Here is a 10,000-nt window from a genome sequence, read left to right on the forward strand (position 1 = left end):
ATATACGAAAATTGCCGAGACTCGCCGAGGACCATCCTGCTGAGGACTGTGATTGGCCGAGAGCTCGAGGAAGTGGTCACCGTCGATGAGAGCTCGGACCACGTCGCCACGTGAGTCGGCCGTCGTACCGCGAACCAGGATACATCATCGCGCATCGGGATTTTTATTCGATGACCCTTATTGATTTTGTTTTAACAAGAAAAGCCAATTATTCGATTATTGTGTTTGAAATATATATATATATATATACATATACATATATATATATATGTATATAAACATATGTGTGTGTATATATATATATATATACATACATGTATACATATATATGTATATAAATAAGGAGATTATTTATTATAAAGTGGGTAAATAGTGTATTGGGAGATGTTAGAGAAGCTAAATACATTCTAAGTGGACCTAAACAAGAAAAAAAGAGAAAGAAAGAGAGAGAAAGAGAGAGAGAGAGGAAGAGAAAAGAGAAAGAAAGAGAAAGAAAGGCAGGCAGACATATAAACAGACAGAGAAAGTAAATTCTGTGCAAGTAAAATTTGTCATTATATATATGAGTTTTTCATATCTTATCAACGAGCGAATGCTTGTCAGGTGGATCGATGTCGTGTATCTTCCGAGGAATTCTTCGGGATTTGTATAGATCACGTGCGTCTGACATTTCGTTTGGAAGATCCTCAAAACGGATTCGGAAATTTTTTCAATGAAGGTGGAACTATCGATCGAAGGGTAGAAAGTGTCCCGTTCATTGTTTCTTTGATATTGTGTATCACGCGTGTTATATACACACACGCACGTACACACACACACACACGCGTATATATATATATATATATCTCAAATTCTTAATGTTATCTCTTTCTCTGATTCTACGTTAACTCGTATCCTTTTACCAGGGTGTCTGAAAAGTTTTCGTCGTTTCGACGAACTCACCGACGAACTCGGGCGTCTAGGGACTCGAGTTCTTTCGAAGTGATCGCGCGGTTTCCTGAAGGCTGCCAGTAGAAACAGACATTCGTTCGTCTTTATGGTAGCCACGTGAGGTGGTCGCTCGTGTTCGGTCTTGTCAATGACCTAGGACAACGCCTGCGCTTCCGTTCGTGCAGAAAGGGAATTTCTTTCTTTTTCGAGGGTTGACCTCGAATCAATCGAACTTTCGATTTGGCTTTTTCTAATTTTCTTTTTCTTTTTGTTCTTTTTTTCTTTTTTCTTTTTTTTTTCCTTTTAAATCCTTTCCTCGATAATTATTTTCTTCATTTGTTTCCTTCTCGTTGTTTCTTTTTCGACAAAGTTAAGAGAAAAAAAAGAAAAAATATATATATATATATATATATATGTATATTTATATATTGAATTCTTTCGGTAGAATTCATTGACTCGATTCTCGAAGAATAAGACTGAGAAGATCGAACGAAAAATTATTGAAATTGATCGATCATTTTTTTTCTTTTTTTTTTCCCCCCCCCCTTTACTTTATATAAACTTAGTGACATTTGAAATAAAAGAATTTGGCTCGTGGTGAATTTGACTCGATCTCGTACGTTCGTCTTTAACGTTCTCACGTGTGAGATAGGGAAAGAGAGAAGAGAAAAGTAAAAAAAGAAAGAATAAGGAAAGTGTATTCGGAAATATGACGGAAGTAATGGAATATTGGAAAAGAGTGGGGGAAATAAGTGCCGTGCGTTTCCGTGGCTAATCGTTGGGATAGTCTAGGATGATACATTGTTAAAGACACGGTGACTCGGTGATCCGCCGAGGGAAAACTTGTGAAGATTAGATAGAAGAAATAAGAAAAGAAAGAAGAGGAAGAAGAAGAAAAAGGAAGAAGAAGAGGGAGAAGAAGAAATAAAAAGGAAAAAAAGGAAGAAGAAAGAAAAGTGTAGGAACGTGCTGTTTCTCTTTTGCTTTTTATTATTATTTCTTTTTTTTTCCTCTCTCTTTTCCCGCTAAATCTGAAAAAAAGGTTTTTTTCTTTTTTTTTTTTTTTTTTTTGTTTTTTTTTCTCTCGATAAATATGTTTTTCTTTTTATTTATATCATCGCTGTTGTTGGTGTTTTTATTCGAAGAAAATTAAGACGATAACATACGTCTTTACTTCGAACAGGAGAGTGCTTTAGGCTACCATCAAGAAGAAATTCTCGTCCGATTGGATCGCGCCTCACGATTGCATTTCGCATTTCTTTATCGGGTATGTATAAGCATATATATATATATATATATATATAAACAAATATACGATATAAGTATAAATATAATGTTCTTAATTATCAATTATATTCAATCGTACCTTGTTCTATCTTGACATAACAGAATTAATTTAGTTATATCTTAGAATTGGGCAGAACGTCAAGGAGTATTATGATTTCATAATGTTTTAACATAATAACGAATATTTGTTGGTGCCAATAAACCTGGGGTAATGGTTAATTAGCCAATGACGTGCGGACCGGCGTATATACGCGTTAATCTTTAGAAATGTTTCTTTTTTTTCTTTCGTCTTCGTACTTGTTAATCTAATAATAGTAAGTGACTTTATTATTCCATCATTTATCCACTCTCTTCTGCATCCTATATATTTATTACATCGAAATACGCGTGATGATTTTTGCGCTAATTGAATCACTCGAATACGTACAAGGTTTCACGTGAAAGAAAGACACAGAGAGAGAGAGAGAGAGAGAGAGAGAAAAGAGGCAGACGCGTGTTAACGCTTGCCAAAAATGTTCACGGCGCATTAAACGTCCTAAGAAACGGAGCAGCGCGAATTTCCTGTATTGCAGAAGCGACGCCTCGTCAAACGACGAGGATGAAAAAAGAGAAGGGAGACGAAGAGGACGAGGTAAAAGATGAAGAAGAGGAACTTCTCGAGATATCTGGGCAATTCGTAAAAGCGGATCTTACTCGCCTTTCGTCACGAGTCGTCTCTGTGAGTTCGCTTCTAATCGTACGAGCTCGGTAAGCTCGTTCGAGTTAATGACAGGCCGGAAGCGACGTTTAATTAAAGTACGCACTTCCGGTAGAAACGTTTTCACGAGAGCGTGTTATTTAGTCAAGCCCACGTTGCACAATTTCAAATTGGCCACGAAGAAAGGAACGATAAATTACGGGGCGAGGGGGGATAAAAGAGAAAAAAAGGATATATACATATATATATATATATATGTATATGTATAAAATGTATGCATATTATCTATACACACTTATTAACATATGTCCTATGTAATTTTTTACACATTTTTTTTGTCCCTAATTCTCTCTTTCTTTCTCTCTCTCTCTCTCTCTCTCTCTTTTTCTTTCTTTTCTTTCTTTTCCTTTTGACGATAGACAAGAAGGAATAAATTACGAGCAGAGTACGGTTTTACCGACAAATGTCGTTATCGATTAAAAACCGCAGAATAAGAGAGAGAGAGAGAGAGAGAGAGAGAGAGAGAGAGGGAGAGAGAGAACAAAATAGCATATTGCCGGTATGACGACGTTCGTAATTAGACGGATAACGTATTTCCATGTAGCATCTGTCGTCATTTGTCGTATGTATTGCATACACGTGCTTGAGGATATTTTGACTATTATTGCGTAAAAAAAGGAAAAAAATTATAAAAAGAGAGAGAGAGAGAGAGAAAGAGAGAGAGAGAGAGAGAGAGAGAGAGAGAGGGAGATGAAGAAATAATTGTGAACGACGAGCGAGAAAATGGCGCGATAGAATGACGGAGCTCGTATCCATATATATAATTATTCCAAATTCGTCGTACGATACGTACGAGGTAAGAATTAAGATCAATTGGAAAGGCCGAAAGTCGATCGAAAGCTAATCGAATGGTAACCATGATTACATGTCGCAATTAAGAGCCTAACAACGATGGACTTTAGTCGCGTATCTTTCCCTCGCCTCACCTCGTCTTGCGTCGCCTCGCGTCGCGTCGCCTCGCGTCACTTTGCGTCGCGTAGCGTCGCGTTCTGGCAGTTAATCGCGATCGCTTTCGTGCCGCATGCGATGCGCTCGCCCATAATGATGCGTCGCCTCGAGGGAGCAACGGTGATTCGTTTTTCCGAGTTTTATTTTATTAAGAAAGACACTCGACTCTACCCTAGGTAGATATATATATATATATATATATATATATAGAGAGAGAGAGAGAGAGAGAGAGAGGTATATAGCGTTAAGGAGTAAACGATCCGCTTCTACAGTCACGAGTTCCGGTCTACTCGAAACGTGATCCCAACATGGCAAAAAGCATTCTTAGACCGCGCTAGACTTCTTCGCGAGACCGAAAGTCACGAGTTTCTGTGTAAGAGTGAATGAGAGAGAGAGAGAGAGAGAGAGAGAGAGAGAGAGAGAGAAAGAGAGAGGGAGAGAGAAAGAGAGGAAGAAAGCGATCGTAGTCGTGGATCATAACGTGGAAGGCGAACGCCGTCACGGCTCCTTTCGGTGTAAATGATTTTACTGCCGAAGCCTTGTCGAGAGAATTAACGAGCCGCGATTATTCCATTTGCTTTCTCTCTCTCTCTCTCTCTCTCTCTCTCTCTGTCTCTCTCTCTCTCTCTTTCTCTCCCTCTCTCTTTCTCTCTTTCTCTCGTCAACTTTTTCTTCTTCTTCTTCTTCTTCTTCTTCTTCTTTTTCATTTTTAATTTTACCCATGGGAAAGTTCCGCCCTTCGATGATTTTAGTTCTACGATCGATATTATAAATACTTCATCTTTTATCTCTTTCTCTCTTTCTCTCTCTCTCTCTCTCTATCTCTTTCTTTTTCTTTTGTTTTTATTGTTGTTGTTATTGTTCGTTCTCTTCTTCCTTTTTTTTTTCCTTTCGCATTTTAATACCCACGAACCGATCTCACGTTCATCGTTCATTTCATACTTCGTATTCGTATTATAATATAATAGAAGAGTAAAAAAGAATAGATAAGAATATAAGTAAGTTAAGATCGTTCGTCGTCTTCGATCGATCCATGCCCGATGTACGTCGTCATTATCACGTTCGGCCATCGTTCGTTCATATCCCAGAGATAAACTATGATTAAACGACTCTGACGGACAGCTCGGTTCTACAGTTAAAAATAAGAATATTGCGTGTACATTTGATCGTTCTGGCACGCGATCATCTTACACAGTTTAATGTAAATACTCGTCGTTATAACGTAAGAATCGAGTTTTACAAAAATTAATCTTTAAAATCTAATAAAAATCATTTATTATCACCGATCTTATATCCAATTTTCTTACGATGGATCATAAATCAATACCAAAGATACATACAAAGTTACATACTTACGATTTATATTCGTGACTATATAAGAAGTCGTATAATCGTCTACTTCCTCTTTGCTGTCGCCGTCGTTGTCATTGTTGTTGTTGTTGTTGATGCTGGATTTGAAGAAAAAAAAAAAAAAAAAAAAAAAAAAATAGAAAAAGAAAAAAAAGAAAATTGCACCTTCCTCGACGCCACCCACCTATTCCCAAGTGCGGGAGATTTGAAACTTTTCGTTTGGCAACAAGTGTTCCTTCGTGTTACACGACAGGCACGGCTTAAGTTTCAGCCACGGATGTATACCGAATTTCCGCGACACCTGTTGCGAAACATTTCGAATTTGCCAGCAGCGAACTGAGCGCGCACTCCCCCCCGTTCTCTCTCTCTCTCTCTCTCTCTCTCTCTAAAGCTTCTCCCTTCGAAGCTTAATTTCGTTCAATATTATTGCTATTATTATGATTTCCTTCGCATCGTTCCACTCGGCTCGACGTCTATTTTTAAATATTATTACGGCGCCTCTATCTCTCTCTATCTCTCTTTCGTTTCTCGCTTCTTTCGCTCGTCTGATCTCTCTCTCTCTCTCTCTCTCTCTCTCTCGTATTTCTAGCTCTCTTTATCCGTGATTTTCGTACGCGACGAAAGGAGCATGCTTTATCGCGCTCGATCGCGGCTGCGAGAGAGCATAGAATGGAGAGGAAAGGGGATTGGAGAGGGATGGTAAAGGAAATGAAAATAAATTCCATCGATATCGTTTCTTTTTACTCACAAATTACGACATCAATGTCGATCCGAGAAATAAATTTTCTTTCGTTGATATTTAATGAGGAATAATAATATTTTTACGAAAAGAATAATGACTATATTCCTTCCTTTCACGTTGCATCGACGAATTTTATATCGACTATGGGGTATTATAGGGATTTGGAAAAAGAGAGAGAGAGAGAGAGAGAGAGAGAGAGAGAAAGAGAGAGAAAGAGGGAGTATGTATATATATGTGTGTGTGTGTGTGTGTGTGTGTATGTGTGTGTGAAAGAGAAAGAGAGAGAGAAAGAGAGAGTGAGAGATAGATAGAAGAATCTTCGAGGCTTCAAGCCGAAACTATTTTCGTTTCAAACGCGTAAATCAAGAGAGCTCTTGTAAACCAGGACTCGGATATTCTATTCCATGTTCTCTCGATGGTCCGACCGTGTTTGAGAAACGACGTTACGTTGTTTAACGAATTGAAAATCATTAGAATACGTCGATGGACAGATAGATGGATGGGATATATGGGGATACCTGTGTATTGTTTTCTTTTTCTTCTTCTTCCTCTTCTTCCTCTTCTTCTTCTCTCTTTCTTTTTTTCTTTTTTTTCTTTTTTTTTTTTTTTCTTTTTTTTTTGGAAGGAAAATTCGAAATTGTCTTTTTATTTTGATACGCGCACGATACGCATGGATATTCGATGTCCAACGATTCGAACGTCCTTCGAACGTAGACGCAGCTAGTGACGTAAATTTATGACTAACGAAGTATCTTATTCACAATACGGCGTAATCGTCTCCTTGCCAATTAACACCGTAGCGAACCGGCCGGCTTCATTACGCCACCTTCGAATTACCCATGCTAGTCGGTGCAAAGGAGACGGACGGTATAATGAAAGAAAAAAAGAGAGAGAAAGAGAGAGAGAGATAAATAGAAAGGTGAAGCCATCTGTATATACCGTAACTAATTCTTTTTCTGAAATCCCTCGAAGACATTCTCACGAAGTACAAAAATCACGAATGATTTCGACCTTGCTCTAAAAAAAAAAAAAAAAAAGAAAAAGAAAAAAAAACCAAAACAAAAAAAAAAAGAAAAGATCAAAAAAATAATCACTTTTGAAATATACTCATTTGTCTGTCTCGAATATATATATGTATATATACATCTCTTTTCGTTCTTCAAAAAAATTCAATATATCCGTGTGAAAATGATACGTGTATTAATGTATTTACACGCGTTCGATTATGTGTTTTCGAACGTTCGTTTATTAATTTATGCGATGAATTCATTAATTCATTTCTTTTTCCTTTCTTCTTCTTTCTTTTTTTTTTTTTTTTTGTTTTCTTGTTTTCGTCTTGTTTTCCACAGACACGTTTCGCGCGCGCGAAACAGGTTTGTTTGTTAAATACTTATGTAAGTTTATCTTGTATATATATAATATGATACTTTTGCAATTTGTTGTAATTTTATTTTCGATTGGCCCGAAAAATAATGAGAAAATTGTTGTATTAAACGTCCGACGATATTACGACTTGATAAAAACGCGAACGTGTTTCAGTCTCTCTTTCACAATAATTGACCCGTGGCGGTGCTTCGTATAGTAATTATCGCGGCACTAAAGTCTCCTGGCACGCACTTTTAACCCATTCGCACCGGCACACATTATTTCTCTTTCTAACTTGTTTAGATTGCTACACGTATGTGTTTAATTCTCTCTCTCTCTCTCTCTCTCTCTCTCTCTCTCTATATATATATATATATATATATATATATATATATATCTCTTTCTCTCTTTCTATATATATATCTGTTCGTCTTTCTTACTTTCTGTTTCTCAAATTGATCCGAAAGAGTCTTCTTACATGCCAGTCAATAAGTATTTTCTTCACTTGAGTCTTTCAAAATTCTCGTTAATTAATATTTTAAAAGCAAATGAACGTTGGGTTTTTTTAATTGTATATGTATATATATATATATATATATATATATATATATATATAAAAGAAAGAAAAGAAAAAATGGTTGTATTAAAAAAAGTCGATCGTAGGAGGAAGGTATAGAGGCTATAAAAAGAATTGTTTGAAACGATCGATTAGAAGGTCGATCATAGTGTCGAAAGGAACGAAGAAGCTCTTCTTCCATGTAGTGGGGTGGGGGGTGAGGGCTCTTTTTAGGCGATTTGTTTCGAATTTTTTTTCCCTTCCTGCTTCCTTTTTTTTACTCATTTCTTTTTTCCTCTTTTATTTTTCTTTCTTACCCTTGCCATTTTTTTTTGTTCCTTTTTCCTTTTTTTTTCTCATCTCGTGTAATTTCACGAGACTTAAAAGAAAGAGAACATTGACTCTTGAGCTCTTCGAGCCGACAAGAAACATTTTCTCTCTCTCTCTCTCTCTCTCTCTCTTTCTCTTTTATTCTCGTTTCACAGGAAAGTATATATCCCGTAGGATGTTACTACTGAAACTGTAATTATAGCGGCAGTAAAGTTACCAGTACGCATTGTGCAATCTTCGAAACATTCGTAAAACACGGCCTTCTCTAAAGTAAGAGACACGAGCCAAGAGAAGGGAAAAGGGTTAAGGAGTATGTGGTGGCGGTGGTAGGATGAGGTGGGGTGGGGTGGATGAAAAGAAGAAGAATATGAAGAAGAAAAAGAAAAAGAAGAAGGAAAAGGAAGAGGAGGAGGAGGAGGAGGCAGCAAGCATCGATCCTCCTACGGTCCTCAGGAAGAGGATAGTATAGGGACTCGTGGCTCGAAGAATTTTTACGAGCGATATCGTTGGTCCCTTTAATTTACTGGCTCGCTTTCGGACCCTCAGCCCTTTTCCCGAACTGTTCGAGCGAAATGAATTCTAAGTAACTATCTTCCTTGCCAAGCCGATAAACGTCCCACCGCCCTCCGCCCCTTCTCCCTCTGGCCCCCTCCTCCAAACCCCCGCCCCTTCGCCCGCACCTTCTTCTCCACCTCCATATCTACTCCGCCTTCGCCTTTTTTTCTTCATCACTTTTTCTCTACCATATCGGGTGGCCCTTTCGCGAGAGTCCTTAAAATCTACTGCCCCGGTGCATTAAAAAGTAATAGATTATAGTGTTGTGCGGCCACAACCCAGACGCGTGTCCTTGCCGTTGGTAGCGATCCTGTGCGACGATTAAATCGAAATAAATACCTACGGTATCTTTATCCTGAAGCTCCGCCTGTTATCCACCCTGATCGGGACACGTTTTATGTTCTACCTCTTTTTCCTATCCCTCCCCCCTTCCACCATTACCTCCCATCTCCATCACCCAGCCGCCCTCTCCCACCGTCCTCCGTCCTGGCCACGTTTCTGTGTCCGTCTGTTTGTCTCTTCTTTATCCTCTGTTTATTCTTTTTTTTTTTTTTTTTTAATTTTTTTTTCGTTCTCTCTCTTTCTCTCTCTGTCTGTCTCGCACTGTCTCGCTCGCTCATTTAATTGTCTTTTCGCACGTTAATGCTATTTCCAACGCGAACGTTGTACATAGGTATATAACGGGCACGCGAAAACAATTTATTACTCGCGAATGTCTCACCATACTACTTTCTTCTTTTTTCTTTTTTAGTTTTTTTTTTTTTTTTTCTTTCTTTTTTTCAATGTCCCTTTTTTCCGCTTTCAATGTACCGTATTTAACTGAGAGATCAATTTTCATGGATAATAATGACGGAGTTTTTCTCTCTTTTTCTTTTTTCGTTCTATTTCTTTTTTTTTTTTTCCTCATTATAGACACCTCATATTCCTAGATACGATATTTTTTTTTGAATAAGAGAAAAAAGCAGAAGAAACGAAAGAAAAAAAAATGGAAAATCACAATCGATTGGTTAGGCCATTAAAGAAATAATAAAATTTTACGATGTACTGATATATAGAGAATTTAAAATATGAAAATATTCGTCTATAATTCGCAATTTATTTATTTATTGATTCATTTATAATTCTTTCTTTTTTTTTTTTTTTTTTCTTTTTTTTTTTTTTCCTTTGCCTTCATAAATCA

General features: G+C 37.4%; 1 protein-coding gene across 15 annotated transcripts in view; it reads left to right on the forward strand.

Annotated features, from left to right (window-relative positions):
- The window catches only part of zfh2 (Zn finger homeodomain 2), a 408,385-nt gene that overhangs the window by 115,810 nt on the left and 282,575 nt on the right, over positions 1 to 10,000 (forward strand). For 2 of the 15 annotated variants that reach the window (XM_085656319.1, XM_035878922.2), the window contains exons 1-2: positions 1,504 to 1,888; positions 2,076 to 2,197. The exons of 11 other annotated variants lie outside the window; for them this stretch is intronic. The gene's annotated coding sequence lies outside the window, so the exon portion shown is untranslated. Of the gene's footprint in view, positions 1 to 1,503; positions 1,889 to 2,075; positions 2,198 to 10,000 lie in introns of those variants that run through there. 2 more of the 15 variants (XM_035878911.2, XM_085656322.1) reach the window with 1 other exon arrangement.

The sequence above is a fragment of the Vespa mandarinia genome, chromosome 4 (genome assembly GCF_050613455.1).
Source record: "Vespa mandarinia isolate Hongniang chromosome 4, ASM5061345v1, whole genome shotgun sequence".
Lineage (NCBI taxonomy): Eukaryota > Metazoa > Arthropoda > Insecta > Hymenoptera > Vespidae > Vespa > Vespa mandarinia.